Source organism: Canis lupus, chromosome 1 (assembly GCF_011100685.1).
Source record: "Canis lupus familiaris isolate Mischka breed German Shepherd chromosome 1, alternate assembly UU_Cfam_GSD_1.0, whole genome shotgun sequence".
In the NCBI taxonomy this organism is placed as follows: Eukaryota; Metazoa; Chordata; class Mammalia; order Carnivora; family Canidae; genus Canis; species Canis lupus.
Window position 1 is genome coordinate 18562335 of NC_049222.1, and position 27732 is coordinate 18590066.

The 27732-nt window shown below is 44.4% G+C and overlaps 1 protein-coding gene across 1 annotated transcript in view; it reads right to left on the minus strand.

Annotated features, from left to right (window-relative positions):
* The window catches only part of ONECUT2 (one cut homeobox 2), a 61745-nt gene that overhangs the window by 32561 nt on the left and 1452 nt on the right, over nt 1-27732 (minus strand). The window lies entirely within an intron of this gene.

Genomic DNA, 27732 nt, shown 5'->3' on the forward strand with positions numbered 1-27732 from the left:
AAAAAAGAAGCCAGGCACAAAAAAAAGAAAAAAAAAGAAATGCACTCCAAGTGAATTTATTTCTATCAAGTTTAAAAACCTGGCAAAACTAATAGTTAGGGATACATACTTGAGTGCTAAGAACTATAAAACAAAGCCAAGAGACGATTATCATAAAAGTCAGGTTACTACTTAAATTTTAGACTGAGGGATGGGTTTTTGATAAGGAAAGGGAATATGGAAGACTTCTGGAGATCTGGCAATATTCTATTTGCTTTACAATAATTCACTAAGTAATTCATTTATGTTTCATGCACTCCCTGAATACAAGTTTTGTTTCATAATAATACATTCTTTTCCATACAGCGGAAATAACCTATTAGAAAATGCAACAGAAAAAAATATTCATAATAACACAAGCACCTAGGAATAACTATTAGCAAAAAAAAAAAAAAAAAAAAAAAAAAAGGAAAGACCAAAGCTAAAACTTTTTTTTTTCTCAATGAAAATATAAACAAAAATTTTGGATAAGTGAACTCCATGCCCTATATATAATTGAAAAGGTCAAAATAATATATAAATTGATGCTGATTCTATAATTCCCATGGAAGAATGGAAGTGCAAGAAAGGCTAAGAAAATGCAGAAACAAAAGATGAAGAGGTAAAACATGCTTTACGAGACCTCAGGACATTATAAAGCAAAAATAATTTAAACAGTGTGATGTTGACATGGGAATTAATAGATCAATAGAACAGAATGGAGTTCAGAAACAGACCCAAGTATAAAAGTGAACTTAATACACAGTAAAGAGAATACTGTATTTCAAATGCTAAGAACAGGATGAATTGTTCAGAAGCTAGTGATGGATTAACTGGTTATCCATGTGAGGAAAAAATAGATTCCAACCTCACATCATTTACAAAAAGAAACTCCTGACAAATGAAAGGGTAGACTAAAGTGAACAGCATACTTAGTGTAAGGAATTCGAAGCTTTCACACTAAGATCAGATATGAAGGAGGAGACAAGGCAAGTGGGCCCCTCCCACCACTCCTTTTCAACTCTGTACCGGAAGTCCTCGCTAACTAATGTAATAAGGCAAGAAAGGAAGTAAAAAGTATACAGATTGAGAAGGAAGACATAAAACTTTGTTTACAGATAACATGTTCATCTACATAGAAAATCCATAAGAATTAAAACAAAAATCCAAAACAAACAAAAAAACCCAAAAAGCAAAAGCTCCTGGAGCTAATAGCAATTAGAACAAGGTTGCAGGATACATATTAACATACAAAAATCAATTGCTTTCCCATATACCAATAATGAGTAAGTGAAATTTGTTTTTTTTTTTTAAGATTTTATTTATTTATTCATGAGAGACACACACACACACAGAGAGGCAGAGACACAGGCAGAGGGAGAAGCAGGCTCCATGCAGGGAGCCCGATGTGGGACTTGAGCCCAGGACTCCAGGGTCACGCCCTGGGCCAATGGCAGGCGCTAAACTGCTGAGCCACCCAGGGATCTCTGAGTAAGTGAAATTTGAAATTAAGAATACCATTTATATTAGCATCCAAAAAAGTTGAAACACTTAGGTATCTATCTATCTAATCTATGAGAAAAAGCACAAACTCTGATGAATAAAATCAAAGAACTAAATAAATGGATAGGTATTTCATGCTCATGAATAGGAGGACTCAATATTGAAAAGAGGTCAGTTCTTAACAACTTGATTTATAGATTCAGTGCAATCCCGATCAATCGAAGCAACTTATTTTGTGGATATTGTCAAACTTTTTCTAAAGTTTATACAGAGAGGTAAAAGACCCAGAATAGTCAACAGCATTTTGAAGAAGAACAAAGTTGGAGGGCTGACACTATAAGACCAAGACTTACTATAAAGCTACAGTAGTCCAGGCAGTGTGGTGTTGGTGAAAGAATGACAAATAGATCAGCAGAACAGAATACGGAGCCCAGAAATAGACCCCTATAATTATAGTCAACTGATAAAATGGAGCAAAGATAGTCTGTTCAACAAATAGGCTGGAACATCTGGACATCCATATGCAAAAAAAAAAAAAGAATCCAGACATAGACCTAACACACTCCACAAAGACAGACTCAAAACAGATCAGAGACCTATATGTAGACCACAAAGCTATAAAACTAGAAGATAACAAAGGAGAAAACCTAGATGACTTTGGATGTGTGATGCCTTTTTAGAGATGACAGCAAAGATATGATCCATGAAAGAAATTTTGCTAGCTGGACTTCATAAAAATTAAAAATTTCTGCTCTGCAAAAGAGAATAATCAAGAGAATTAGAAGACAAGACACAAATTTGGAGAAAATATTTGCAAAAGACACATCTCATAAAGAACTGTTATCCAAACTATACAAAGAACTCTTAAAACTCCACAAAAAGACAAAAAAATAAAACCCTTCAACAATAAGAAAACAAACATCCCAATTAAAAAATGGGCCAATGACCTTAGCAGATACCTCACCAAAGAAGATATACAGATGGCAAGTAGCAAATATGCATATAAATAGATGCCCCATATGTCATCAGGGAAATATGCAAAATAAAACAATAATCTGATACCACTACACACCCATTAGAATAAGCAAAATTTTATTTTATTTTAATTTTTTAAAGATGTATTTATTTATCCATGAGAGACACAGACAGAGAGGCAGAGACACAGGCAGAGGGAGAAGCAGGCTCCATGCAGGGAGCCCGATGTGGGACTTGATCCCGGGACTCCAGGATCACACCCTGTGCCGAGGGCAGGTACCAAACTGCTGAGCCACCCAGGGATCCCCAATAACCAAAATTTTAATGTCAGTCCAGAATACTGACATCAAATGCTGGCAAGGTTGTGGAGTAACAGCAACTCTCATACATTACTGGTAGGAATGCAAAATAGTAATTACTTTGGAAGACACTTTGGCAGTTTCTCACAAAACTAAACATACTCTTACCATATGATCCAGAAATTGTGCTCCTTGGTATTTACCCAAAAGAGCTGACAATGACATCCACACAAACACTTGCACACAGATGTTTAGGGTGGTTTTATTCATAACTGCCAAAACTGGGAAGCAACCAAGATGTCCTTCAGCAGGTGAATGGATAAATAAATCGTGGTCCATCCAGACAACTGCATAGTTATTAGTCAGCACTAAAAAGAAATAAACTATCAATCCATGAAAAGACATGGAAAAATCTTAAATGCTTATGACTAAGTGAAAAAAGCCAATCTGAAAGGGCTACATACTGTATGATTCCAACTATATGACATTCTAGAAAAGGCAAAACTATGGAGACAACACAAAAATCAGCGATTGCCTGGTAGGGGAGAAAGGGGGAAAGACACATAGACATTGCACAGATTTTTAGGGCAGTGAAACTACTCTGTATGATAATGGATACGTGTCATTATACATTTGTCCAAACCTATAGAATGTACAACACCAAGAGTGAACACTAAAATTATGAACTTGGGTGACTGATATGTCAGTATATATTCTTTCTTAGTAAAAAAAAAAAAGTACCATTCTGGTGGGGGTATGTTAATAGTGGGGGAGGCTGTGCATGTGTGGGGCAGGAGGTATCTGGGACATCCCTCTAGCTTCCTTTTCATTATGTTGTAAACTTAAACTATTGTAGAAAAAAATAAAGTCTTAAAAAAATAAAGAGGCAAGTGTTTAAAAATTACCCAGGAAGCGAAACACATAAAGTAAAACAACACTAAAAGATTAATTTGATTGCTGAAAGTTAAAAGAAACCCTTTTAAACTTCAAAACAAAAAAAGCATGGGAGAAAATGTTTGCAGCGTATAAAACAAAGGATTATTAGCATCCAGGATCAAAGAAGTGCAAAAAAAAAAAAAGAAAGAAAGAAAGAAAGAAAGAAAGAAAGAAAGAAAGAAAGAAAGAAAGAAAGAAATCAGAAAAAAAAAGGGCCAAGGATATGAACAGAATATTTTCAGAAAAAGAAATACATATAACCAGCAGGTCTGTGAATATATTCAGGCTCACTAGGAATCATGAAAATGTAAGTTAAAACAACACAAAATGCCATTTTTTTATCCATTAACTATGCAAAAAAAAAAAAAAAGATGGACAATACATTAACTGTTGGCTAGTGTTGGGGAAATAGGTGCTTTCCCCACATTGCTCAGTTTGTTAATATCTATCAAAATTCAAATGTGTGCTTCTCCACAACCCAGCAGTCCACTTCTCAGTATCTTCTCCAGGGAGTACTCACTCCGTGTGTACAAGGCTGTTCATTCCACATTGCCCAGCAAATACAGCAAATAGCAAAATGCAACGAGTAGTCCAACTGCCCATCTGCACAGGAATGGCCAAGGAAATGAAAACAGTCATGCCACGGGATACAATGCAGCAGATCTGGGTTGGGTGAATCTCAGCTATATATAGAAACTAGGTAGACTGACCACTGAAAGCACCAAGCTGCAGAATGATGTGTTTAATGCAATGGGACTTGTGTTAAAGCAGGATGGGCAAGCCTCTGAGATAAACACTTCTGTGAGTACACACGCTGATAAATAAATGCATTGCAAGCACTTGGGTTGGCAGACAGCACTGCAGCTGTAAGAGTGTCACTACTGGGAAGTGAGAAAGAGACAGGGAAGGGCCCCTGGGTGGATCAGTCCTTGAGGTCTGACTCTTGGTTTCAATCTCAGTGTTATGAGCTCTGAGTCGGGCTCCACGTTGGGCACGGAGTCTGCTTGAGGTTCTCTCTCTCCTTCTCCCTCTGCCACTCCCCTACTTGTGCTCTCTCTCACTCTCTCAAATAAATTAATTAATTTAGGGGTGCCTGGATGTCTCAGATGGTTAAGCATCTGCCTTTGGCTCAGGTCATGATCCCAGGGTCCTGGGATCGAGCCCCATGTTGCCTCCCAGCTCACTGGGGAGTCTGCTTCTCTCTCCCCCTTCCTGTGCTCTGTCTCTCTCTCAAATGAATAGATAAAATTTAAAAAATTAATTTAAAAAAGGCATGGAGTCTGCTTGAGGTTCTCTCTCTCCCTTTGACCCTCCCCCTGCACAAGGGTGCACACATTCTCTCTAAAATAAATAAATAAATTTAAAAAAAAAGAGACTTGGATTACAGGAGGTGGGCAAAGGAGACTTCATTCTGATCATTAAGGTTTTGAGTTTCTACATGGAAAATGTTTTAATGCATTATCTAAGTAATTAAAAAATAAATTCAACTAAAACAAAATATTAAGATGGCTACCTTTGAGCGGTGGAACATTTTTGTTTTTCTATTTTTTCTATTTTCTAATTTTTAAGATTAAGCAAGTATTACAATATAAATGACCTTCTATTTTTAAAAATTGGGCTAGAATACACATAACAATATTTACCACCCAACCACTGTTAAGTATACCATTTGTTAGTGTCCAATATATTCACACTATTGTGCAAGCAATTGCCAGAACTTTTTCAGATGGGAAACTCTGTATCTATTAAAAAACAAACTCCCATCCTTCTTTTCCCCAGCTGGTGGCAACTGCCATTTCTCTTACTGTTTTCATGAATTGGAGGACTCTGGATACTTCATATAAATGAAATCACACCATCTCCGTCTTTTCGTGACTGGCTTATTTCAGTTACCATAATGTCCTAAGGTTCATCCATGTTGTAGCATGTGTCAGAATTTCCCTCCTTTTTAAGGCTGAATAACATCCCATTTTATGCATATACCATGTCTCGTTTATCTATTCATCCGTTGATGGACCTTGGGTTGTATCCACTTTTGGCTATTGTGAATAATGCCGTTATGAATATGGGTGTGCAAATATCTTTTAGAGACCCTGCTTTCAACTCTTTCAGGTATGTAGCAAGAAGTGGTATTGCTGGATCGTATGGTGATTTTATTTTTAATTTTTAAAGGAACTGCCATATTGTTTTCATAGAGGCCACATCATTTTACATTCCCACCAACAGTGTACAAGGTTTCCAATTTCTCCACATCTAATGCTTGCTATTTTCTGGGTTTTTGATAGCTGCCATCCTAATGGGTATGTGGTCAAATAAACTTTTAATGAAAAGAACTTGCATCAGAACTCTGAGTGGGAAGCAGGCTTCCAGAGTGTAGTCAGTGATGGCCACACATTTGCAAGAACCAAAGAGAATTTGCTTGCCTTATTCTCTTCCAAGTACAGCTTCTCAAGGCAGATTTCTCTGGGCACTATCCTGTCCTTACTCAGGTTCCAGAAGAGGTTCAAGTGATGGCTCACCTCCCACCCAGAAGCTCTGCCCCCACTTCATCCTCCTTAAACCCGTCCCTCCCCTCTAGAAGAGCAGTCCTCACTGCAGGCTACCCTCCCTCCCTGTATCCAAGGGCAGGTACAGGGTGCATCTGTAACTAGACCCCATCAGAGCCATGCAAGATGTGCCTGTGGATCAGAACTAATGGCATTAGGCAATCACTCAGGGAATAGAGCTGCAATTACCCCTTGGATGCGTTCTCCAAGATGACCACATGCAGAACACCAAGAGGGAGAGAAAATGAATCACCAAGTGAATTAACTGGAAGCTGCTCTAATTAGTGTTATAATTTTTCATGAAAACACTAATGAATATGAAATAATGTGGCCATGAAACCACTAGGACAATTAATGCTTGGGAGTAATCTGGGGTCAGGAAAGGATTCTAGAGACTGTTTAAATAGACTTGCGTGTTGAGAATTCAGAGGCCCATGGCTTCAAAGTCCTATTAGCAAAAAAGTTGCTACTTCAGAAAAAGCAGCAGCGGGGTGTCTGTGAGGTTTCTTTCTTTTCTTTAAGGCTCCTGGCTTTGGGAATAAAGATGATGATGGTGTGAACCGAAACAGGAGCTCTTCAGGGAGTTAGATGAGAACTCAAGTGAATGCACAAAGAATGATTTGGGAAACTTGATAAAGAGGCAGGATCCGGACGTACTGAAAGCAGAAAAGATGTTAAGGAGAAACCCTTCTCAGCACTCTTACCCTCATAACCACGTGGTGTCTGAGAAAATGTGATATGACCCCCAACCTGTGATCATGATGAGGATATAAGACAGCTGAGCCTCGTTGGCTGGGCTGCAATTTTCACATGTAAGACTGTAAAATTCTATTGAATGTAGAGCTTGTACCCAACACATATCATGCCAAAATGGATTTTATCCCAACCTAAGTTAGTAAGGATTCAGTGAGGACCTACTACATGCATAGTAGACTTCTGTGTTCTAAGCACGAGCTCAGCAAAAATGTCCATAATTGTTGAGTCTTACAAGGACACAGGGGTGAGGGGGTGGGGTGGGGGAGGGAGTAAATAGTACTGCTATATGTCTGATCAGTTTGAAAGGATTGTATCCTGAGACCAATGTGCTGTCTGGCAATCCCTCTCATCACAGATGCCACCAGTGAAAATGATGTGTATGTTATGCTGAAGGATAGATGTGTCTGTGTGAAATAAAGTGTCATCTGTGGTATGGAGCACATAAGAATTAAGTGTGTGAAGTGCATCACTAAGCATTTGTGGTATCTCATTTAGCCTACACACCAACTAGGTGATGTCTGACAGCAATCTTACCCCCATGATGCAGAGAAAGTAACTGAATCTCCCTAAAGTTAATTACTTACCTGAGGTCACATAGCTAACTAGTAAGTGGTATAGCTGGGACACAAATTAGACCTGTCTAGCCCCAAAGTTCATGCTCTTGATGACAAAACCAAGCAACAATTATGGGAGAGTACAAAAATTATGGAAGGATTTTTGACTCAAGCCAAGCCTCCTACTGATACACAGAGAATTCACAGAAGGTAATAGTAACCAACAGTCATACTAATAGCTATATTAGCAAGCATTCATGATGTACCAGTTGTTCTAAGCATCTATATGCATTAACTCATTGAAGGCTCACAGTACCTTGATGATGTACTTATAATCTGAGGCACAGAGATTGCTGCAGACTGAATATTTGGCCCCCAAATTCATATGTTGAAATCCTAATCCCCCACAGGTGATGGTATGAGTAACTAGGGTCTTTGGGAGGTGCTTAAATCATGAAGATGGAGCCTTCCATCTAATCCCCAAGGGGGTTAGTGCCTTTATGAAAGAGGCTCCAGAGAGATCCCCAGTCCCTTCCCTCACGTGAGGACACATGAGATGTCTGTGACCTAGGAAAGGGTCCTCACCCAACCAGGCTGGCATTCTGATCTCAGATTTCCAGTCTCTGGACCTGTGAGCAGTACATTTCTGTTGTTTGTCAACTACCCAGTTGGTGGTATTTTGTTATAGCAGGCTGAATGGACTAAGATGAGATAAGGATAAACCTGAAGACCTTGAAAGATTCTAATGAATTCTGAAATGTTTAAAGGCTAATTAACAGTGCAATGAAAAGTAGTTCTTTGGGACTATTTTTAAAAATATTAAAGCAGTGCCTATGGAGTGCCAGCTCTCCAATTACAGCTTTATCTCCACAGGTTCCCTTGCCATAGAATTGAATGGAAGGGCTGTCTCAAGGAGAGCTAGGATAAAAGATGAGGAGGGGCAGTTTTTCTGTCTTCAACAGCAGAGTGGGTGGAGCTGCGAGATAAGGCCTTTCTCCTGTTTCTTGCTTCCAAAGATACAAAACATTGAGAATCACACCTCTTCCACTGGGGATGAACCCTCAGACAACTCACCCTATTTGCTTTCAAACCCACTCTGGAATTCTCCACTTTCAGCTATGCAAATAAGACCGCATGCCCCCAAGGAAGCCAGCTGCCTTGAGCCTGGACTGTGAGTTTATACATGGGAATCCCTGGACTCCAGCTAATCTATGAAAGAAGCTATGAATTTTGTTCACAACACTCAGGATCTGAATAAATCAGCCTGCCAAACTGCAGGCACAAAAATGTGAGGGCTTTTTGGAATTCTAAGGTAAACGAGTTCAGTAGCCAGGGACAGCTTGTTATAATAACAGGAGAGACTACATCTGCTTAATAAGGGTGGCATTTTTTCACATCTATGGGAAGTCTACATACTGGGTATTGATTCATAGGATGCCATTTCATATGTACGCAGAACAAATCTAGCCAAACAAAGTTATCTGCCCAATGGAACTCAAAAATATTTCTCAATTTAATTTTAAACAGACCTTGATGTGAAGGAAATTTAATTAGGTAAGTAATATAGAACACAATGAAATGTCCGTCAAAATTGCTTCCAAAGGTTTAAAATGTTTTCCTTTTCAGACAATGTAGTTAGAGCAGCTGAGATATCTCTGTAAGTACAATGTCTTGAAAGTGGGGCTCAGAAATCAATGGGATCACCTCTCTGAATTAAGTATGCACAAATGAGAGCAACTGAGATCCATATAAATCAGCTCAAGTAGCCCTCTGTGTACCAGACCATTAGGGGACAAGCAGAGAAGAGGGAAGATGCAAAGAAACACATTATCTGGGGCATACTCACTAATGGAAGGCATCTCTTAACACCCGCATTAAGAATCAAGACAAAACTGTCCAGTATTTTTAACATTACTTAGGTCTTAATAATAGCCCAGATTAGAACCTAAGCTTAAGAAAAAACAAATAAACAAAAACAAACCTTAGACATTGTCAGAGTCACAAATGAGTAAATCTTTTGATCTTTGGGATATCATCTCTAAATTGGTTCTGTATTCATTGGCAAACCCTAAGCAAACTGTAGTGTTTGGATTTTGTTGGCACAGAATAACAGAAATCTGAATGGAATGGCTTAACTCCTGTAGGCATCAGATATTCAGTGATTATTTCAGTGGAAAACAAAAAGAAAAGTGAAAATTGAAGCTTTATTTAAAAAAAAATACACACAGAGGGGCACCTGGGTGGCTCAGTGGTTGAGCATCTGCCTTCATTAAGGGCGTGATCCTGGAGTCCTGGGATCGAATCCTACATCAAGCTCCCCACAGGGAGCCTGCTTCTCCCTCTGCCTATGTTTCTGCCTCTCTCTCTGTGTCTCTCATGAATGAATGAATGAATGAATGAATGAATAAAATCTTTAAAAAAATACATGGAAAAAAAAATACATGGAGAGCCACATGAGGTCAGCTGGAGGGGACCTCACACTAGAGCTGTGTGACCCTGGGGATCACGTAGCATTCTCTATTTACTGAGTGCCAACTATACAGTTAGGCCCCACACTAGTGCTAAAGGGAAGATGAAGGAAAGCAAAGTTTAGGAGGCCTGCCTGCTATGATCTAGAAGAGCAGATCACGCATGTCCACAAATAGACATAGTACAAAGAAATGTGGCTCCCATCAAGTTAGCCATAGGTTTATTACTTCTTTCTTTATTTTTTTAAAAAATATTTTATTTATTCATGAGAGACGCACACACACAGAGAGAGAGTGAGAGAGGCAGAGACACAGGCAGAGGGAGAAGCAGGCTCCATGCAGGGAGCCTGACGTGGGACTCGATCCCGGAACTCCAGGATCAGGCCCTGGGCTGAAGGCAGGCACTAAACCACTAAGGCACCCGGGCTACACTTATTACTTCTTTAAAATACAAAATAAAGTATATTGAAATATTTCCACATGTATTTTCTATTTATTGCCAAATTTCTTATCCTATCCTATTCCTACAATAGGAATGGCTTCCTGCAAAATTAAATGTGAGCTAAACTATATGGTGTTAAGTACAGAATAAAAACTTCCAATTCACCCTTCCCTGTACCCATGCTCCTTGCCTTGTAACCCTCCCACTCTGTCTCTGTGCTCAACCATGTGACTTGCTTTCACCAACGCTATGTTGCAGAGTATCTCACTGCTTGCACTTTCCCCTTTGCCATTGCACGCAAGAGACATGCTGAGGCCACTAGAGTGGGCCCAGAAGAGGACAGGAAACATGTGGCGCAGGATGACCCACGGACACAAGATCAAGCCAGTTGAACCAAAGATGCATGAGCAAGTCTAGCAAGGACCAGTCTAGATCAACAGAATCCTGCAAATTTGTGAGGGAAAAAAAAAGTTTACTGTTGAATGCTGAGTTTGGGGAATGGCTTGTTACTTGGCATTGTTATGGAAATAGATAACTGATACATAGTATATAATAGATTCAGTAAAATCTGTACTTTATTTCCTTTCTCTCCCCCTCTCAACATCCAAAGTCATCTCTCCCTCGGATCACCACTCAAAGTAAGTGATTCTGTGGGGAAGTTCTGAAGACAGCCCATCAGGCTGTTACCTGACAACTACTTTATAAGGATCATCTCTAATACTTACATCTATTCTTCAATGTGGACATATTATTCCCATTTTATAAAGGAGGAAACAGACTCAGAGCAGTTAGGTTAGAGATAGTAAATGTCAGAGTTAGAATTAATACTCAAGGCTGTCTGGCTCCAAAGCAAAGATCACTCATTCTACTGTACTAACCTGTTGCTACCCCTATAAGATCAGCTGGGTGAAGGGGTGATGAGAAAGGAATTTTTAGTGCCTCCAACCCCTTCCCAACAGCCCAGGAGGGAAGGATCTTGGTCTGTGTAGATACTGTTCCCAGGACCTGCCACAGACTTCCACTCTTCTTTGCTTGGGGCTCCTCCACAACCTCAGAGTTAGGTCTATTCCATGGAATTTCAGAGGTCTAAGGAGGCAGGACAGTTGGCTCCTGAGTTGGTCTCGCTTATAGCAGAAAAGCCCACCTTTTTCTCTTGTTGATTTTCCTCCCTTTCCCCCCTAATTCAATCACCTACCTACTCTACTCCCCACTCTGCCATTATTAACTGAATTTCCAGAATCTGCCTATGGAAGCCTGAGTCCAAAGCTCTAAGGTGGGGAAAACTGGTCGGGGAGGGGTAAACCCAGCAGTTCTGATTCTGCTGGGTCCAGCTTGATTGATTCCTTTAGGCGGATGGCAGAAAAGGAGGTAGAGGTTCCAGGCATAAGAGAAAAAAAGAGAATGTGTGGTTTTTGGTGCCAGCCGATGGTGTTCCAGCCAGAGAAGAGAGTGGCCCCAACTGGGGGGTCTGAGGCTCTTCAGACAGGCCCTGGAGCTGCCTCCTACTCTGCTCATCAATCTGCCTATCTCTGCCTCCATGTCAATAGAAACTTGGTTGGGCACTGAGGAGAGCACTTGATGGGATGAGCCCTGGGTGCTATACTATATGTTGGCAAATAGAACTTCAATAAAAACAAATGAAAAAAATCACAAAATACAAAAAAAAAAAAAAAAAAAAAAAAAAGGAAAAGAAACTTGGTTGGGTTATGCAAGGTACACAAATGGCAGTCACTTAAGTCAATTAATTGCTTACTGAGAATATCTGATTATCATGCAGCACAAAAACACATGCAATTAAAGGCATGGGGAAAGAAAAAGTCTGGAATGTTTTAATTTAACCCTAAATTCTGTTTATATATGCTTGGTCTTCTTAGTTCATTACTTATGTAATATGAACACCAAAACATAACTATAAAAAAGATAAAACATCTCAGGGAAATAAATAAATTCCACCTAAAATATATAGCAAATTCTCTTAGTTTTAGTCTCTCACTAAGGTTGAAATAATAGTAAAATATCTTTTCATTCAATTCTATATGAATATTGTGAAGGTAAGTGAGGATTTATCCACTTAAATCTTAAAAATCCAGTAAAATGAGAGATAAAAAACTAGTTTATTTTTTTCATTCTTAACTACTTAGTTCAGTACTGTGTAGGCAAAGCTGGTATATCTGAAAATTTTTGAACTACTGGATTGCAAAGATCTCAGGTAATTTTGTTTATGTACACATTTGCCAGAGGATAAGGAAATGAGAATGGAAAAGAATAAACTTATGAATATAAAAATGTTGACCTCTGGCTTTTTTCTTTATAGGTAAATTTAAGTCAATAACCTAAGTATTTGCAGAATATGGAGTAATGGCTATTTAAATGCAAATTTAATTTACTGGTAGCTAGAATGACTTAAAAGAGGACACGAGTCCCTCTCATTTGCTGATGTGTTTACAGGCATCAATGTTCTAAAATGTTCAGCTTTGTGTGGAAGTAGAACGATCTTTGAGCACTGTTTTCTCCATATTAAACTATCATCTCAGGGTGACATAGGAATCTATTTTTGGTTATGTAAACAAGAATTTCTGTCAACGATCGAAACATTTATAGAAAAGAATATTTATTCCTTTTTGAAGAGCAGAGGCTAGCAAAGAATGCCAGATATAAGTCAATATATGCAACCTATTCCCTGGAAGAGTGATGGAAATTAGGGGAATCCATAAAGACAAGCAGGAGTCTATCAAATGTCTCACTTGAAAAAAAAATCCTACTATGGGGTCAGCTGCGGACCAGTAGCTGTGGGATATAATACATAATATTATAATATCTCCTCTTGAGAATCATAGGGGAGACATAGGAGAGAGGTCTAGAGAGTGGCATAAGACCATTGCTAAGAATCTGTTATGTAGTTTGGAAAGGATGATGACAGCCAGAGCTCAGGAAAGAAAGAGAAAAGAATGGGCTAGAGTAGAATGGGAACACCCAAATAAGGAATAACTGAGGTGGCCAGCAAGGGACCTGAAGAGAGACAGGAAATAAGACATTTCAGGTAGGGGAAAGGACTGTACAAAAAGACATGGTCATGGCAAAGAAGACAATGTATGAGCAGAATAGCAAGAAAAACTACCTGATTAGAGCAGGTTGCCTTGGGGACTAGTGTTAACTGGTAAAATGGGTCCCTATTCTGATTGTCATTTTACATCCCTCACCTCAATGATGATAATCTGAAACTTGGATAAGATTTAACCCCACCTTAAGATTCTCTTTAAAACTAATACCCATAGTATCCTCACTTAGGGGGGAAATGACATTGATGAGAAATTGATATTGTGAAATATGAAATACTGTTCCAAAATGATGGATCAGTAGTGTTCAACACTGGTGACTCTTTTTTCAAATGCCATCTACTAACTTGGGGGGTATAAGGGAGGGAAGAAGCAGTGTCATACAAAAGAAAAATATTTTATTAATTTATTCACAGATACTTATTGGCTGCCTATTGTAGGATATCTCCAAACTTTGCTCTAGTGGAACTTAGAATCTTTGGCAGGAAGACAATGACAAATCAGTAGGTGATACTTGTTTGTGTTCTATGTGCAATGGAAGGGATTGTCCAAGGGCATCCCAATTTAGGAGACTAGAGAAGACTTTGTAGAGGCCGGGACATCGAAGCCAAGATTTGAAATTGAGTTCAAGTTATTTGAGTGTGTGAAAAAGTGTTTTAGGCCAAGAATGGCCTGATGTGTTTGAGGAGCTGGCAATAGTACAGCACGGGAAGCGATGTGAGATGAGGTTGGACACGAGCAGGGGTCAACCTATCTACGGACTGGTACACACTGCTTAGGGTTCTGGACCTTCATCCAATGGTCACAGGGAGCTAACAATGAGTTTTAAATAACGGTGTAATGTGATCATATTTGGGTTCCAGAAAAGTCACTCTGGCTTAAGCTTGGGAAATGGATGGGAGAAGTCAAGACTGGAGATAGGGAGACCAGTCAGGAGGCTATTGAAGTTGGGATGGCTCCAACAGGGCAGTAGCACAAGGAAGGGAGAGATACAGACAGATATTTAGGAGATAAAAATCCATATGGCTATTCTGGTTGACTCAAGGGGAAAGAGGAAAAGGAGAGAGTCCAAATTGATTTCCTAGCTTATGGTGTGTACAAGGTGATATGACTGAAAGAGAGAGAGAGAATAAATGAAGAGTCTCATTTATAGTGGTAGTGGTAAAGGGGTCAGAGTGAGGCAAGAACATGAGTTCACTTTGAGGTAAACCGAATTTGAGGGCATTCAGGCAAAGATGTTCAGATGCAGAAGGAAATAAGGACCTGGAGCTAGGAGAGACATCAGGGCTGGAGAGACTGAGAAGTCCTCAGCACAGACAGATGGTAACTAAATGGATGAGATCTTCCAGGGTGGGGATGTTGAGCGTAAAAATTAAATAGCCTAGGCCAGAATGCTGAGCTAGGTGGACAGAGCAAGAGGAGCCCAGGCAGGAGACTGACAAGGAGTGGCCAGATCTTAACAAGTTGAGAGTATATTTTTATGTCAGAAGTCAAGAGAAAGGCACAGGTGGTCAGCAGTGTGTCAAATGCTGAGGACAGGCCACATTAAAGTAAGAACTGAGAAGCATCCATTGGGTTTGGCTTCAAAAACCTCAACAGTGACACCCGTAGGAGCTGGTGTAGTAAACAAGAGTGGCTAGAACCAGCCTGCAGAAGGCTGGGCCTGAAGGGGGATGTAGGAAATAGACACAGAGTTAAAGCAACTCCAGAAGTGAAGAGAGGGAAGAGATGAAGCTAGAACTGGTGTTGGGGGTAGGCGGGGGGAAGGGCGGTACTCTTTTTTTTTTAAAAAGAGAAACTTGAGAACAAAAATGCAGACAGGAAAAAGGTAATGGAGAGGAAGGGGTTGAAAGCACAGGGAGGGCTGGGGTGCTGAGAAGGCAAGTAAAGGCAAGAGCCCAGAACCAGGTTGAGGAACTGGCCTTCATCAGAAAAGTGGTCTCTTCCTTTTCAGAAGAATGAAAGAGAAAGAAAGAGAGACTGCACGTTGAGATGAATAAAGAATCCACCCTTGTGCCTTGAACATGAACTGAACTCTGGTATACATTAGGAGACACATGAACCCAAGATTTGAAAAAATACCTTTTAGATTTGGGAGTCTGTCATATTGTTTCAGAAAAGCAGAAAGTTCCTTACTCCACCCAATTTCTTTTTAGTATTTGGAATCAAAGAAGTCTAGGAAAGGTCCTGTTCATATTGCAGTCTTGTTGAAATATCTTTTGAAAAGCACACTGAGTTTACCAGAAAGGAAATGCATTTGGTACAAGTCCTTGCAGAGTGCACTGTTTTATTTTAATAAGATGCAGTGATACATATAAAATAGACTTAAAAAAAAAAAAGGCTTTGCTTACTGTCAAATCCATGTTTTACCGGAAAAGGTTTTGACGGTGTAACCCAACTACTAAGAAATGCATGCCTGCAAATTCAAAGATTATACAGCTTGAAGAAACTGCTTTAATCAGTGTTTATCAAATAGATTTAAAACCAGTTCTTAGTTCTAATTAAAATATGTTCCTGCTCCTTTTTAGGGCAAAATTTTAGTTATTTAGACAAAGAAAAGTATTTTCTTTTTAATATTGGGAGTGAATGCTCTCTCACATTTGTTTTATTTTGGGCTGTATTTTCCTTCTTTTTATCTAAGAGCCACTTGGAATTTAAAGATGAATTGTCACAGGGAAGACAATCCATCTATCATATTCTTGACTTTCTTTTAAAGTGGACACACTTGTCTGTTCCTGTGCCCTACCTCCCTGAGAACCACTTCAGCAATAAATCAGGCTTGAACTAAAATTCCTTCAAATAAAGCAGAAGTTTTACATTCTAATTAGCTTTGGGAGTGGTTCTTGGGTGGCTCAGATGACTGACTGTCTGGCTCTTGATTTTGGCTCAAATCATGATCTCAGGATTGTGGGATTGAGCCCTGCATCAGGCTCCAAGCTCAGCCTGGAGTCTACTTGAGATTCTCTGTCTCTCTCCTCCCCTGCCCCCTTCCCCCTTTCCAAAACAAACAAACAAACAAACAAATAAACAAACAAACAAACAAATAAAATCTCTAATCAGCTTTGGGAAGTCAAGGGCCATTTTACTAGAAACCCAGAGAGATGTGAGTTGTGTCTTACTGAAGACCAAAAGGACCCATCTGTCTCTTTTCTCCGGAATAAAAACACAAATAAAGCAGACCAACTGACCAAATATGGCCAGAGTCAGGGGTCTGTGCCTAATGTTAGCTCTTACCCTATCTAGGCCCACCTGACTCCATTGTGTGGCCTGGAGGAAGTGACTCAACCCTTAGCCCACAGAAGTGGTGCAGAGGTTCTTAAAGAGAGCCCATCAAAGACGACTCAAGATATTAAACCCAGCTTCAAGATTTAGTGGAGGTAATGTCTCTTAGTTGGCTCTCCCTGCAATATCACTGCTGAAACAATGTAAGGATATTGTTTAATTTAATGAAAACCATGTTTTCAAAAATCAGCATGGAGATGGGGAGAAGAAAGCATCCATTTGTATACACCTGTGTGCGGGGCAACCACACTGTAAACCTTGAAAGGCAATCCGAATCTAACATACTGTGTTGAGAGTGGCAATCAGCGTCTGCAAGAGGCAGTAACATGGAGTAAAACAGTTCAATCCCTCAGCCCCCCAACAGAGGTAATGCTCTTCCTTTTCCGAAGGAAAAGGGTCGTTTAGCATCTTTTGTCCTCTCACTGGGCATCCCCTCCTCTCCCTCTATTACTGGTGACCTCACACAGAGAACTGAAGCCATGGGGCGCCGGAGGAAAATCCGAGGCCCTGTTATGTCTGGGGCGCTGAGATCTAGAGAGCTGGAGCTACTGATCAGGGTCCTGCCCAGACTTAACCCGAGTAGTAGAGGGTCCATCTTCCTTTTTCTGGGTTGAGATGGAAACTGGCTCCGCGCCCTGCAAGCGCGCAGGCTCTGGGGCGCCCCGTGGCGCTGTTCGTGGTGCTGAAGCCCGTGCGGGGCGCGGAGGCCGCCACCCCCACCCACAGGCGCTAAGCAGCCAGGGGCTCTGGGCCGAGATCGATGGGAGGCCAGCCTGGAAACAGCTGCCGCCCACAGAGCTACAGCCAGCTCCACAGTTTGGCTCCAAATCTAGCTCATTGGCTCACTTCTTTGCAATTGCAAAATGGCTGGTCGGTTCACTTTCCCTCATCCCAGGGGATTTCACAGGGCCCACCTCTGGCTGGCTGACTTGGCGTATCTCTTTCCTGACGTCCTCCCTGCCAATACTAATTCTCTCCTACCCCCTCTTCTCGTACAATATATTACCTTTGTAGAGCACCTTACAGCTGGCACAGCTCTCACTGGCACCATCAACTGAACCGTTTCACCTACACACACCACCATTCCTCTTCTCCCCCATAGATACTTTTTTGCTTTCTCCACCCCTCCTCTCTCAAGCAGGAGGAGACTATTACTTCAGTGTGCATGCAGGATGGGCAAAATCACCTCACCCATCACAGCAGAGCCACTGATTTCTCTTTGACAATGAATTAGGAGAAGCAGGGGCTAGAGTCCCAATGGACAAGGAAAAAGTCCCTCTAGAATATATGAGTGGGGGATGGGGACGCATACTAGGAGCAAAGTAAGGGAAGGGGGTTGGGCCTCCTGGGAGGTGCAGGGCTTATTGCAGTTAGAAGACTCCCGGCAGATGGCACTCTAGCTCAAGGTGCTCTCGACAGAAGCCCTGACTAGGTTGGGGCTCCACCTCAAACCTTCTTTCTGCCAAATTAACTCCCCAGCCGTGCCCCAGCCATGTTTGCAGGTCTGTCTTCCTCTGGATCCAAGCACTTATCCAGACTACACTCCTGCTAATAAATTAGCACCGTTTGCACAATTCTACTTACTGTAATGCACAATGAACAAAACATAAATAGAAAAGAGAGGGTTAGTAGGAGGATTTTTTTTTTTTCTGGTGTGATTGATGGCGCTCAGATCAGAACTGTTTAATTATCAATAACATGATTCAGCAATTGGGAAATGTAAACAAATTGTGCAACTGCTTGCTGCGGTCAAAGCCCTGAAGGGGCCTACAGGACTGGCCCAGCTTAGGGAGGGCAATGCCAGCAGAATGTCCCCTCCCTCCCACCAGGGTAGAGCTGGCTATGCCTACAGCCTGACTGGTGTGACCTTTGGCTTTTGCAGCACACACACGATTGGACTGGGGTTAATGGCACTTTGCAGGGAGCTCCAATTGAGTAAACAAAAAATGCCTTGCCCTGTTCTAATGGAGCACATTATTATGAGGCCTAAGCCTTCATGCAGGCCCCTGCAGCTGCTCTGCAGGTCAGTGCTACCAATAAAGCAATTAGCCAATGAGAAAACTCTTCTTCCCCGAGGGGGACTGTGAGGGTTTTGTTGCAGTTGCTGTGCTTTGCTTTGGGTTTTTAAACAGGCAATCCAAGTTGATCTGAGCCTCTTACATCAGACTCCAGGATGAGGACAGTGAAATTGTGTGTTTGCTGAGTGTGATATTTTAAGGGACTGGTCCCTTGCTCAACATAGCCTGGAGAGCTCACTGCTTCCTGTTCAATTAACCTGAACCATAGCTGAACTCTGGCCTTTGAACTCACTCAGCAGATAAATACATTAGCTCACCTAAGGAATCATTAATATTTTTCAATCACAGAAAACAAACATGAATGTCTGAACACAACCCAAGAGATAGCCAATTAGGAATAATGCATGTACTATGTTGAAAAAAAAATCACAAATGGATGTTATTTACAGAACAAAAAAGGGTCAAGGAAGAAATGAAATGGATCATGCCAACAGTTCTGGAAACAAAGGGGACTTTCATTTTCATATTTGCAAACATGAGGGATACTGAGGAACATTTAGCAATTCCTATTCTATCTCTACTGCTCTAAAAAAAAAAAAAAAAAAAAAAAAAAAAAGGTTGCCCCTTCTGTTGGCCTGGTTTCTACCTACTTTCATCAGAACACAAAACTCCAAGCCCTCTGTCTTTTGAAGTGACTTTGGTGTCCATGCTCAAATACGTGGTCCAAAATATGGCATTTCTGGGACAGTTCTATTCTACTCCTGATTTGCTACAAATGAACCAAAATAATTTTTATGGAAGTATTAACTGCTTTGAAGTACCAGCTTGAATCAACCAAGCTAGTGGCTGGATTGAAATACATTTATAGTAGAAAATGATGCTCCTGAGACATTGCTACTCTAGCATATAAACAGATTTTCTTTTGTGGAAAAAAGGAGAGAGAGAGAGAGAGAGAGAGAGAGAGAGAGAGAGACGCTAAATGCATCTATTTTGTTCTTAACCCTGCATGTCATCTCAGAAGAACAAGAAAAACATCTCCAACAGAGTCATTACACATTTCAGTTTGATTCAATTTCACTTCCCACAACTCTGCCTCCTGACCCCTCCCCTCCTACCCCCCTCCTTTTCATTTTTGTTTGGTTTGGAGTGTGGGCTTAATGCCCAGCTATCCTAGATGAGAACACTTAAAGGAATATCACAAGCACGAAGGGTAAATCTATTGAACGAGGGTCTTTAACTATGTGGTTTCCTTAAAGGGAAAGGTTGGATCAATAGGATCAATATGAAAGGTTTCCCTGGCCCTGCATAAAAGGGTAAGGGCTTCTCTTTTCACTGGTTTAACTTTACTCTCTGACAAATGCAAATCAATGGATCTGTGTTTACAACAGATTCCCTAACAGACTCAACTTGGGTAAAGCCCAAAGCCTCGCCCTGGGGGTGGGGAGTCCGGGCTTGCTCGGGGAGGATGCTCTAGGGCAGAGCTTCACGCTTAAGGCCCCGAGGGTAGAGTAGGGAGTGAGCTGCCAATAGCTACCAATCACCATTAAAGAAGGGCTCATGGCCCACTGAGATTTTGCTGCTGCTGCCTGTGGAACACCAAAAGGTTCCTCCAAGGATGTCTCAACCCAAATATAAAGCCCAAATTCCTAGGATCTGGTGGGCCAGTCAACGTCGTTTCCTACCTGTATAGATTTGTGGGGTTAACTGTACAAAAGCAGCTGGAATGAAATATCTAAAATTGAAGAAGCCCTTTCTTAGGTGGTAACTGGCTCTCTTAGCGATGGTAAGGCACACCACCAAACCTGTGGGTTCTTTCCCCCTTAATTTTGCCTTTCCCTTTAAAAATGTGATGCTTTCCAGAGATTACATGATTTCAAGTCAATACCAGTTACAGAGAAATTATTTTTCTTCCTGCAGGAGAAAGTATATGTATATTTGATTACACGAGCCAAAGTCCGATGCTGATTAAATTACGTTGGAGGTGTGCTTCCAACCCAAACAAAGTCTGCTTTCTACAGGAGAGTAATGGATCTTCGAATGGCGACAGAGGCACCAAAGTGGAATGCAGAGCCTCCCTTCCCTCTGGGGCAATTTGCGTGGGGATGGTTTTTCATAAAAAAATGTCCACAACTTCTAGGAATCCTGCTCCCTAAATAAGACTAACTCCATATGCATGTCCACAGCCTGCCCTTGTGCTTTGCCCATCCCACACCTTGTCAGGTATCAGATGGGCTGATTATCCAGTTTCCCATCCTTCCCTCTCCCTGTGCTTACAAGAACCTATGCACATTTTCCAGAGTTGTTGCCTTGAGTGAGACTTTGATAACAAAAAGCCTTTCCCAAAGGCAATGAAGTGGGGTGGAGGGACAGAGTGGGTGAAGAGGGGTGCTGGTGGGCCTCCAGCCCGTCTTGAGCAGGCTCTGTACAGGATACCATAAATGATCCCATTAGGCTTCTTCATAATGTTCTCTCTCCACCAAGAAAAGTATCACCTGGAGAAAGTGACTTTCCCCAGATCAAGAGAAAAAAAAAAAAGTGTCTCTAAGATGGTCAGGGGTGAGGATAATCCAGAGAGTCTGTAGATAAAGTTTAAGGCCCAGGGCCTTACTCCATACACACCCTTCTCCCCAGGGCCCTTTATCCAGGGAATTATTTCTATTTATTCCCCTTTCATTTCCCTTCCTTTGGCAAGAACCCAGAAATTAAATCTCTCTCCTTCTCCTTTGAGGTTTTCATTCCTCCAGGGATCCCCCTACATGATACCACTCTTCCCGAAGACAGTTTCTGCCAACATCAGCCACCAGCTGTGGTGTGGTGAGGCTCAGTATTGTCTTCCCTCAACCTCTTTCCTCTGATATTCCTTTAGAAACAGATACTAATGGACAGAAAACCAAGAGTGACCTGACAATAAAGTCTTGTGTCAAAGACAGAAGGAGAGGCAAGCACTCCTTCCCTAAGGTTCAGGTTTGGAGCTTGAGAAGGTAAACCTGCCCAGAGCCCCGTTACCTCCAGACAGACCTGACTCTGGAGGGAAGTAAAGCATTTCTCCTCTTGGAGACAAAATCCGGGGAATCAGTTTCCCCTCTGCCCTCCCCTCACCATTCACCAGAACCCCTGCTCTATTTTGGGGTTCTAAGATGTATATGAAGGACAGTCTAAATGCACTCATCCCTCCTAGAACCTAGGAGCTTTTCAAGTGGGGTCAATGGGGAGGGGGACAGTTGTCTTCCAGTTCTGAAGGACACCACCCATCCTCTGTATCTGATCACCTGATCCAGGTAACTGTAGTTTTCAGGAAGGGGGTAGGGCAAAGAAATCAAGATGTCTCAAAGCTCCCGTCATTAAGAAGTCCACTGGTGGGGAAGCTGAGCCCCGTCTCTGGGAATGACAGAAAGAAATACCAGTTCACCCTTTGGCACATCTCAAGGCAGAACCATGAAAGATTTTTCTCCTTCTCTCCTCTCTCTTCCTCCTTTTTCTCATTTTATTCTAGAAGAAGGAAGGAAAACACTCCTTTCCTTCCAGATTGAGACCACCTCTTGAAGGAAAAGCTTAGTTCTCACCAACTGGAGGATTTAGGATTTTGAAAAGCCAGAACAATTTAATTCCCATCCCATCCCCACGACCACCCCAGTTCTTTCATTCTTTTCAGTAAAATTCACCTTAGTGTTCCTGTCTGGAAGAATAAGCCACCATTTGGCAAGGGGAGCCACTGGGGCACGGGGTGCCCATCTCCCTCAGGGGAAGGAAGGAAGAGCTCAAAAGTCAGTCAATGCAGGTGCCTCAGGGGGGAAAAAAAACACACCTCCCACTCGGGTCTCAGAGCCTAAGTTCTCTCCAGCTAGCGGGAAGGGGTGGGGTGGCGTTCCCCAGTCTGATTTTCTTAACTTCCTGCCGCAGCCGGTACAGGAAACAAGATTCTTCCCGGGTTGACCCAATTAACCTAGAGCAGACCCTTCTGAGGGATGAAGCCCAAGCCTTTGTCACTGGGGCGGCATTTAATTTCCCACCTAATGCGAACACTTTAGGGTGAATGATTCCTTTTAATGAAGACACAGGAAAGCCGCGAGGGGATCTGAGGATCCAGAAGCTGCGCGGCTACTGGGCAGCATGAGAGACATTTCCAAGTTGGGTTTGGTCGTTCCCGCAAGTCGAGAGGTAGGTCAAACGTCCTGGGTGGCTTAGGAGGAGGGAAGAAGTTGCCCCGGGCCCAGTTTGACGGGAGTCATGCGGACCCGGGAGTGACGGGTACCCCAGGACAGAGAGAGAGAGAGAGAGACGCGAGCCGGGAGGACTCCGGCACCGTCCCCTGCAGCCTCTTCGTGGACTCCACCAGCCGCAGAGCCCTAGGCCGGGAGCGCAGGCCGCGGGGCGCGCTCGGGCTACAGAGATGGCTAGCAGCTCTGCGACCCAGAAAGCCTCGGGAAGGGGCCGCGCCGGGGAGAAGCCGTGGCCGACACCGGGGCCCAACGGGAGCAGGGGCGCTGGGGAGCGGGGGCGCTGGCGAGCACTCTGCTGGGAAGAGCCCGCCGTCGGGCTTACTGGAAACGCGCCGGATCAGGTTCCAGATCAATGAGATCTGGGTCCACACGTTTACGTTATTGTTGCCAGCATTAATGCTCTTTTAATCTTCTAAACATTATCAGCATCGATCTCCCTCCATATACACATTTGTTTGAGAAAGTGACATAACCACACGGTGGAAAGCCTGGAATAAAAATAAATGCACAGCCACCCGCGTCCGGGGCGCCTGGCGGCCTAGGCTGCTTCTCGCGCTCGGCTTCACCACCCTCTCCAGCGCCCTGCCCTCTCCGCCCGCGCCGCTCACTCTAATGTGTGTTAGGAAGGTGTTCTCCAGGCACCCGGGGCTTGACCAAGCAAGGACAGTAACGAGCTTTCCCAACATTAATCCGACCGGCCAGCTGGCAAAAGTATTTTGTGTTGGACACGGACATGGATGCGTTGGGTCTCTCACTGCCGGGAGACTTGGGCCGAGCTGGGCCGGAGGCGGACCAGCGGAAGGGGTGCGGTGGGGTGTGAGGTTCCGACAATAAGGTCCCTGCCTCTCCGCTTAGAAGGTGCCTTTTCCTTGGCACCGAAGGGGACACGCAGGCCTGTGGCGCCTCTGGCCGGAGCCGCTGCGCCCTGGGCCGGCCAAGCTCCGCCGCTGCGGGCGTCCTGTGACCCAGGCCACACCTTGGTAGGTGGGTGAAAGCCCCTCGGGTGCCTCCAGCCTGGCCGCCCGGAGTTGCTGTCTGAACTGGGCCGTGTGTCTATCTACCGCCGGATGTGTGGCAAGTTCCAAGCAGGCCGCCCCGGAGCCTGGGTCTCGGGAGGCGCAAACCTTGGCAGGTTATTGTCAGAGGCTTTGCTCTGTCTTCTGTGCGTTGGAGGAAACCACTCCTGCCACGGAAGCCTTGATTTTCCTCCGTGACGCTCCTGTCCAGGGTTTACCCGTTTTTTTTTTTTTTTCCAGTCCCTCCTTTTTTCGTGTTTGTGCTTGGTTCAGAGACGGGCTCAATGTCTGGGAGTGTTTGTGTTCAGACCTGCGGGAGTTTGTCCTTGCTGTCTCTCACCGGGGTATACAAACTGCCCTGCAGGAGCATGCCTCCAGAACCAGTACTGGGACCAACTGGGTACACCTACAACCACCTGCTGCCCTGGCCACCTTTTCCTAACGAAATAGTGCTCTTGGAGTCCACCTCTCTGAAAACTAGTGCTGGGGCGATTTGAGCTTACTGTGTCTTGTCCCTTGCCCTTAGAAATGCCACCCTGAGCTGTGGATACACCAAGCAGTTGGCGCGGGGGAGAGAGACCTGCGGGAGGCAGGTGGGAGCGCAGAGGAAAAACCTGCTCCTGTAGTGCTGGGGTCTGCTTCACCTGAGGGTGAGGTCTATAGGAAGTTATCCAAATCAGACCTGGATTCTGAGGTCCCTCAACCCCTGTTTGGTTGGGCCTCTGGCAAGACCCAGAGAGGTCCAAAATGAGAAAGGGAAAGTAAAAGGAGACTAGGGGAGAAAAAAGAGGCCTGATAGGGGTGAGCTAGAGGTGCCCAGAGGGCTCTCCGAGGCTTGGGACTGGCAGTCAGGTCCAGCCGCCCCGTGGAGCCAACAGGGCTGGCTTCTCCCCGGGAGCCCTACCGTGTGGGCCGTCAGCAGCGTCCCCGTGGGGATTCCGATCGATACTCCTGGCGGGGAAGGCCTCTGCTTTTCTTCTCCATTTGCTCCTGTCCCCTAGCGCTCCTGAGCACATAATACCTACTTACCAGTTCTGGCTTCTGCGTCAGTGTCTGAAGAGACTGATCTACTGACCCCAAACTGAAAAGCCTCCTATGTAATAATAACCACTCAGCACACTTGTAGTTGCAGATAAAATGGCCAGATAAAAAGGCTAAAGCTCTTGTCCCCTTTCATCGAGGGGTAATAAAACAGACACACATTTGAATGCTTGAGCAAAGCGGGGTCCTCAGCAGGAATTTCCCACTCGCTGAAGGAGGCTTCCAGTCTCCTGTGGAGGTGGCTTCAGCAAACTCCTCCCTGGAAAAGCCTGCATGCTTCCCCAAGCCAGCCCCTAAAGAGTGCCCCCCTACCCCGACTTTCCTGGGGTGCGTGGTGGGACTGGGGACCCCCATGTATGCCACATGTGCCCTTGTCCCAGCAATGCTTGGGGCTGAGGTCGGCTAACTGATAAAGCATACTTGGCATATCACTTTCAGACACATATAGGCACAAGGCCTTTCTTTCTTTCTTTTTCTTTCTTTCTTTCTTTCTTTCTTTCTTTCTTTCTTTCTTTCTTTCTTTCTTTCTTTCTTTCCTTCCTTCCTTCCTTCCTTCCTTCCTTCCTTCCTTCCTTCTCTCTCTCTTTCTTTCTTTCTCTTTTCTTTCTTTCTTTCCTTCTTTCTCTTTCTTTCTTTGCTTTGTCCTTTGCAGGACAGGCGTGAGGGGGCGGCAGCGCTCTGACATGCTCTGGAATAGAATAGCTGTCATCCTGCCTTTACTGTACCCTCCACTGCAGCTGCCAAGTTCTTTCTGGTCCCTAGTGCCCAGAAAGCCAGCGGGTGTGCAAGCTCACCTGAGAGGGACTCGAGGTGTTCCCCCCCGCCCCCCCCGCCTAATACAAAGGGGGTACGCCACTGTTCAGAAGTGTCAGTAGCCTCCAGTTTATTTCTCACCACTGCCCTCTATTCACTGCTTAATATTTCCTAGGAGCAAATCAGAGGAAATTGTAGGAGACAATTAAACTAGAGCTAAAGGAGAAAGATAGATGACTACACCTACGCAAAAGTATTAAGAGTCCACAGATTTGGGGAAGCTTTTTTGGGGGGGGGGGGCAGTTTTCTGTATCTTTTCAGATCAACACTGAGGGATGATTACTGCCTGGAGACCGGAATCCTCCCAACAGCCGGTATAGGCAGAGGCGGGCAGAGTGGAAACGCCCCCTCCCCAAGGCCGGGCGAACACGCCCCCAGCCCTGCCGGGCGTCGGGAGAGCGCACCCCACCAGCCAGGCTCAGCGGTGCGAGGAAAGCCCCAGGGAGCCGGGGAGGAAGCCCGAGCTCGCCGCTCCGGAAGCGCGTTGTGCACAGCGGGCTCCCAACCGTGCCGGCCGCACACAAGGCGCATCCCACTTTCCGCACCAACGTCGATCCCTGCCACCACGAACGGTGCCCTCGGTGGCCCCGCGGCTCCGGACAGACGGCCCCGGTCCGAGGGCAACTGCCCACCCGGACTTGCAGCAGGGTGCTGTGTGGGGCGCCCGGCCACCCTGCCCCTCGGGGCCGGCGGCTAGGGCCCGGGGGCAGCTCGGCCGCCCCGCGCACCAAGCCGGGGCTGCGCGCACAAAAGCGCACGACTGTGTGCCGGTCGCAGCCACCGCTGCGTCTTTCTCTCCGGCTCCCGCCGCCCACACAGGAGGTATCTGTGCTCCTAGAACAATAGAGGGCTGTACCTCGCGGCTCGGCCGCTAGAGGAGGCACAAAGAGCCAAGCCCGCTCCAGAACAATGTAACCAGCGCGTCGACCCGTCCCCTCCCGCCGGCCGCCGGCCCTCCCCGCCGCCGCGCTGCGCGCACAATCGGCGTCCGCTTCATGCAAAGGCGGAGCCTGCAGCCCGCGGCCAAGATGCATTAACTAACCTGCATCTTAATTCTTTCAGCACCTCTCCTAAAGAGCGCCTAGCCTGCCTCCGAGCTCAGCCAAGCCTCGGCAAATGCCAGCAAGAGCTGGGAGCCGGGCCAGGGTGGCCGGCGAGTGTTGGGGAGCTCTCCCGTTCTTAGTTTTTCCTCCTCCATTCTCCTGGAGGCGAATGTGAGAGTCCCAGCCTCCGTCCTTGCACGCTCCCCTCTGCGGGCAGTGACTCGGGGGCTGGCCCGAGCCCGGCTCTCTCCGTGCCACACTCCCCCACGCCAACGCCGAGGCCGGAGGTGAGCCCGGGAAGCGCTGCTGTGTCCTGGCCACCCGCTCCCCGCGCGGTCGAGATTGTGACTCCTGCTAATAACTAAAGAAGTTTGCCTGATACGGTGGTGGGAGAAGAACGGAGAATTTTTTTTTTTCCCTTTCTGAGGAGCAAAGCCCCTCAACTGCCTCCATAGAGGGGGACCAGGCAGCCCGGAAAACCGAAATGTATTGTCTAAGCAAGAGTTCAAGTGCACAGGGCTTTGAAAAAGGCCAATCCCCGGCCTCTGTGAGTCCTGTAAAGAGAAGGCTCCTAGTGCACACTGCGCACCCGGGGTCCCTTGTCCCACAAGTAGGGAAGGTCAGAAAGAGGGGGTAACATGGGCACACGGGGGAGGGGGGGCTGGTGAATGAAATGTGGTGGTGGAGGGGGGTGGTCGGTCAATGAGAGCTTGGAGTCCAAGAGGGAGGAAGAGAAATATGAAAAT